Source organism: Nothoprocta perdicaria, unplaced genomic scaffold (genome assembly GCF_003342845.1).
Source record: "Nothoprocta perdicaria isolate Ctin4 unplaced genomic scaffold, notPer1 scaffold_168, whole genome shotgun sequence".
NCBI classification, from domain to species: Eukaryota; Metazoa; Chordata; class Aves; order Tinamiformes; family Tinamidae; genus Nothoprocta; species Nothoprocta perdicaria.
Genome location: NW_020454849.1, coordinates 459,574 through 465,895, shown reverse-complemented (window position 1 = coordinate 465,895; position 6,322 = coordinate 459,574).

The following is a 6,322-nucleotide window of genomic DNA, read 5'->3' as shown; positions in this document are numbered from 1 at the left end:
TTTCTTTCTTACTTTCCTCCTTGCCTCCCTTCCTTCGCTCTTTCTGGGACAGATAATTGGCAATAATAACATTTGGTATTAAGGATCATAATGAATCCCCCATTATTATATATCAAAAATTTATACATCAAAACCTTTCTAGACATATATCGAAACTCAGGGAGAGACAATGGTGCATATTAGATAGATAATTAGACACAGCTAAGCGCTGTGAATTTAGCTACAAGTGAAGGGAACAATATGGAAGTGCAGTAATGTTAAAAAAAAAAAAAAACATAACAATGTTAAAAAAAGCTTATATTCATTGTGCTTCAGCCTAAAATCTGAAAGAAAAATGAAATCTCTTTATACCACAAATGTGATGAATTTAAAAGCAAACTTCTTTGAAAACGTGAAAAATGTAGGTAAGGGTTTTAAAAATGCCTGAAGAAAACTTCGCTCAAGCTATAGAAATCCCTTAATACAAGCCAAAAAAAGCAGCTTAGGAAAGAAATCTGAGTCTTCAGTGCTCATAAGCAGTAAAAAATCTGCAGCATAAAATTGGAGGTATGTAAAAATAGAACTACAAGAAAGCTGCTAGTTACTATGCTAGTCTATAAATGAAGATGAAGAACAAAAGAGTGTCAAGCACGACAAAAGCATGCTCTTGACAATATAGGACAGTGTTTGGCTAAAAAGATTACTGATTAAATGCTTCTTAACAACGATACTTGCCTTCCATGACATGTCTCCACATTATGATATTGTGCTCCAGGGCAGTTTGCTCCGTGTGTGTGTGTTTATAATGTACCAGTCAGTATAGTTTCCCTGGAGCTTTTCCAGGTGCATTTCCATTATGGCTATTTTGCCTTGCTGTTGGTCTTGCAGATGTCTTGCAATGAATTTGGCAATTATGTTAGGGTTCCCTTCTGGAGATGCCAGAGATGGCATGGGGCCTCTGTTTGTGCTTCCTGGATGTTAATTTAAGATTATTGAGAAATAACAGCTTGTATAATTGTGAACACTACTATTGCCTTGGGAAAGAAAAAGGGCTGGCATCTTTAGAGATAAGCAGATCCTTAATGTCTTAAGGATTACAACTTACCAACCAGCATGACCAGCTCCAGTACTGGCTCCTTTTGGATCTAGAAAGATCAGAAGGCACCTCTGGATTATCTTGAGGTGCTTCCATCTCAAGCAGGTGCTGGAACTATTTTGTAGATTGGATATCAAAGACTGATAGTTCTATCCCACACCTGCACATGAATTTCAATGGTGGGAAATGAAAGGGAGCTTGTCTATGTGACCTTTATTTCTCACCCTTTTCAAGTGGATTAAGTTCCAATTTTAATTGTAAGTAGAAAAATACAGCATTAGAAACAGACCTGGTGAAACAAACCTACCAAGGAACACAAAGAGCTTGAATTAGACAATACTGGATTAGTCCTAACTCCCAATTTATTCTGCTTTTCTCTGTGAGTAGATATTTACCATGCTACACGTCCTTTCGTTCCCAGAACAGTCTCAAGTATCTGCTGTGTATTTCGGGCTTTCATTTTCAGACAAAAATCAATCAAGAAAAGATAAATCAATTTTATTTTTTTTCTTCCATTGACTTAGTTGCCATGTTAGGAAATATGCCCAGGATGCACTATGATAATCAAATGTAAATAACAATATTAATTACTCTATCAGATCAATAATTATTGAGCCCTGATGTTCAAGCTCTGAAGGTATGTATTCTAGCAGTGTTTTTAATACAGAAGCTTCTGTTTGATAGCATATGCATATTGACAACTTTTTGAAAAYAGAGGATTAAAAAGAAGTTTCTTTATCTTATATTCTTCATGTATTGTTGGATCATTAGAGCTGCTCCAAAACTTTGTAAACAAGGCACTGAAATCTTGTTTTGTAAAAACAAGAAAGGAAAGTGAAAGGAAAGATCAAAATGTGGGAGGTACTAGTAAATTCAGGRCGGCATTCTAATCCTGCAAATATTTATTCTAATGCTCTAAAAATACTTCAAACTTTCTGCTCTTGCTCAGCTTTAGAACTCAGCCAAAACTTGTTTCTCATTTTTTCACTTAATTTCTAAAACTGAGTCAAAAGATAGTGATTTAAAAGACAAAAAAAGACTGAATGGTGGATTTTTTGTTGTTGTTTCTGAACAGCAGTAGGTCAAAGTTCAGTGATCGTGTACTTTAATATGAACATGTTATTCCAGGTGTAATGGTTTCAAAGAGTTTCCAAAGCTGAGATTTAAGTTGTTAGTTAAACAGAACTTTCTTACGTAATTTGAAAGAAACTAAATCTTTCACTATCGACTCTTTACAATTTACAGAAATCATGAGCAAGCTATTGCAACTACTCTTAACTAGTAAACAACAGTCATAACAAACCGTTGTATTTCTACCCCAGCCAAATCAAGCATACTTCTGCTTGTACACAAGCACTTACATGGTCTTAGAAGAATGACTCAGTTTATCACAGCTGTCTGAGGACTCATCGTAAGCCATTCAGTATTTCAGGCATGCTGCTGTGAGGGAGGACAGAAAGAGTTTTTAATCATCCCTCTAAGAGACTGATATGCTCTCCTACAGTTGGGAAAACCAGAAGAACACTTTAGTTCTTTTAACAGTTAAATGCTGTGTCTTCGGAGTGCCTGGAGCCCACAGTAACACAATGACAATTAACAGTTTTTTTTTTTTTTTGGTGAAAAGTTCTAAATAAAGAAACTGTAAGTATTTCTTGATTTTGTCTCATGTATAAAAAATGTCTGGATTAAATCTCTCAGAAATTGTTGAATTTTTTTGTAAGACAGTTGGAAGAAATCCCTGAGATTCCTAATGGAGRAAAAGGGTTGAGATTGATATTCTCAGAAGCACCACACATCCGTCTACCACAAATGCAAAGCTTCTCAGGAATATTGAATTACCTTGAGTGTAAAGTTTTGCTAAATAGTGCAGATGGCTTTGGCCATCCGGGTATGTGGGTCTAGGAAGCTGGGAAGATAACTCAGAGAAGCAAGGAGCCACCTGTGGGAGTGCATAAGGCAAAGATACCTGCAAACCAAGGCTACCTGCCTGGCCCTGGGACTTCAGGCTGGCTGCTGCTTGATGGATGAGTGAAGAGTCAACAACCCGAACAGCAGAAGTGCAGGAACTCTGCCAGTGTTCAGCCATCATGATCTATGACAGAGAAGTGATGATGAGGCTCTGGGTGCTTTTCCCAACAACGCGAGGAAGCAGGAAGTCTTGTGGAGACAGGAGGGTCCCACTTACATTGGCAAAGAAATACCTAACTCACTAAAGAACTGATTCACTTGCAAAACCCTTAACAATGGACCAAAACTTGCCTGAAGGCACTGGAAGGACCACCTTGCAAGGATGACTATAGCACAGTCATATACTCTTTTCCTAAGGGAATACAAGACAAAGGGAATAAAATTAGTTTAGTTTAGTTYAGTTTTCTGGGACAAGCAGTGTATTCCATTGAGTTGCACTAATTGCCAGTTGCTAATTACTAATGAGTACTAATGGGTAAGCCCATTCCTATAACAATCACACCAGATAATGATGGATGTTGTTATCACAAAGATTTTGTATTGGTGAATAAAATCAGCTAATTGAAATCCAGTGGTGGTTACTCCTCTAGATTATTTTACTGGCACCCTCCTTTAAGGAGCTAGCACAACATGAGTAGAGCCAAGCAGCGTATAGAGAAACAGTTATTGCCAAGGAAGGAAGCCCTCACATATAGGTCAACAGGAAGAGCAGTGAGTTCACCTCCCCATGATGCTCCATTTGACGATTACCCAGCTCCGCTCTTTCTTCCTTTCTTTAGTCTATGACTAAAACAGTCAGCCTTTTACTCCTTATCCTTAAAGCAGCAATAATACCACTTCAGTTGCCTGGGATCACAAGCTGGAGTGCGGATAAAAAGCAGTTTCAGCTGTCACTTTAATAAATACAATAGTATCATCCTGAGAAACATCTAGGGAGGAGGGCTTAAAAATGCTAATTTAAAAGAAGCTCTTTTATGAAAATATCCACTGTTCTTTTGGTAACAAAAGTAGAGTAACAATCTGAGTAAAAGAGTAATCTGGTCTTCAAGGAAGMAGGAAGTATTATAATCTTATAAGCCAAATGAATTGTAAGAAAGATCTCCATGCTAATTCCTTCTCCGAAGGACAATCTCAGCCTGCTAGAGCCACTTTCACCTATCCGTTTTATTCCAGACATTCTTTATAACTCGACTGAACTGAAATCAAGACAGGAACCTTCAGCTGACTCAGTATGGCCACGTTTCCTTTAAACTTACTTCACATGAACCTGGRGGTATTCTCATTAAAAGACATAATGACAAGGATAAAGGTGAGGTGAAGAGGGCAGATTAAGATGACCTTTGTTCTGTGCTTTCTCATTGTGCTTTTCTCTCCTCCCACCACTGACCTGGAAAACTCAAAGATTATCTCTTGCTATATGTTTGTACAATGTCAGCACACTGGAAAGGACAGCAAAAGTCTTTAATGATAAGCTATGTAATAAAAAACTTGGTAATCCACCTTTGAGAAGGACAGTGGCTTTGGTTGTCAAATTTATTCTTCATTTTTCTACCTGATAAAGYAAGGTGACTTTCAGTGTCACCCCTGCTTCTGGCTTTCTCCCAGTAAGAAAACCATCCCTGCTATGACCAGTATTCTCCCCTAGAAGCTGCCTCAGCCCACRTTCATATATTATGTAAATATGTACATATGTTATGTAAATAACATAATTATAAATAAATATTGCACATATAGTACACATTGGCTTAGGCTTTTGGAGTGATTCTCTGAATTAAAAAATACATTTTTCTCTCCTTTTTCCTGAAACCCTTTTTTCCCCTTTCTTGTCTGCACTGAATGGCGGCTGCTTTCTTCCTGTAGCTGAGGCATGTCAGCTGGCATTGATTTTTTGCTCCTACCTCCTACTAATGTACACAAGGGAAGCTGAGGACCAGGAGATGTTCTGCGGTGAAGAGAGATTTAAGTACTGAGTACAGCATAATAGTTAAATGGAGCAGGAAATACATCCCAAAAGGCACATTTAAAGATTACAGTATTTTAAAGCTAGGTCTGCCCTTCTGAAATTGTCCAGTAATGTCTATGGTACGTGGCAAAAACTGCAGTTACAAGCCTAACCAAAGACATGGCAAAATTAAGTTTTGAAGCTGGTTACAAGCTGGTTTTGCTTAGTTGCAAAAATCAGCCACAGGAAATGCTAACTATTGTGAGTCATCAGGTGGGGTCTCTGAGAACGTCCCAGAAAAATACAAAATACACAATCCAAAGTGACGAGGCACTACACGTAGTGTTTCTGTAGCTGTCAGTCTTTGCAGGAACTTCACAGGACTGATCTTTTGCAAACCTGCAACTCCTTATTTTGCAAGTGAGGCAAACTTATTAAGGATTTATCATAGCTTGACAAGGTTTGAGGTGAGCTATCTTCCATCACGAAAAACATTCCAATCCACACCTCTGTGACCATGGCACATTAATGTGGGAACACACATTTCCCCAGAAGAAAATATGAATTGAAGAATTCCTGCTCACGAAGAGACTTGTTTTTCCCTTACCCCTTGGTACCTGATAAATTACAGTCACACTGGCAATTCTTGGAACTGGCAAGAACAAAACGTTTTGCTCCAGGGAAATCACATGCTGAACAAGCTGTGGTAAAAACAGTGTCTGGTATTACTTAGATTTCACTGCAGGAACGTTTCGCCCCGGGAAAATCAGGTGTTAAATGAGACATGGTAAAACTTGGATGTCTCTTTATTTGGGATTTTGGGGTTTCCAGGGCACTTGTGGGCTTGTTTTGCTTCCTGATGGGGCAGGGAAGTCTGTAATTAATAGACAGACAGACAGACAGATAGATAGATAGATAGATACAGACAGACAGACAGACAGACTGACAGACAGACAAAGTAACAGGCCGGGACACATCTGTAATAAGTAAAGTCGCCGGTAATTGTGAACCCAAAACCTCCCTGGGCACTCGGCCGTAGTGGACGGGGGACGCGGGCCGGGCAGGGGGTCCGCGGGGGCTGCGGGCGGGGGCCGAGCCCCGTCGCCGCCGCTGTCCCTGTCACGCTGCCGCTGCCCCCGCTGTCCCCGTGTCCCGGCCGCTCTGCCCCGTTCCCCCCGTTTCGCGGCACTCTCCGCCGTCAGGCCCCGCGCGCGCGGGCGAGCGGCGGGAGGAGCCCTGGGGCGGCGGGCGCCACCCCGCGCGGAGAGGGGCCGGAGGAGGGAGGGGAAATGGTGACAGCTCCAGGAAGCGGCTGCCGGTGCGGAGCGGCGGCCGCC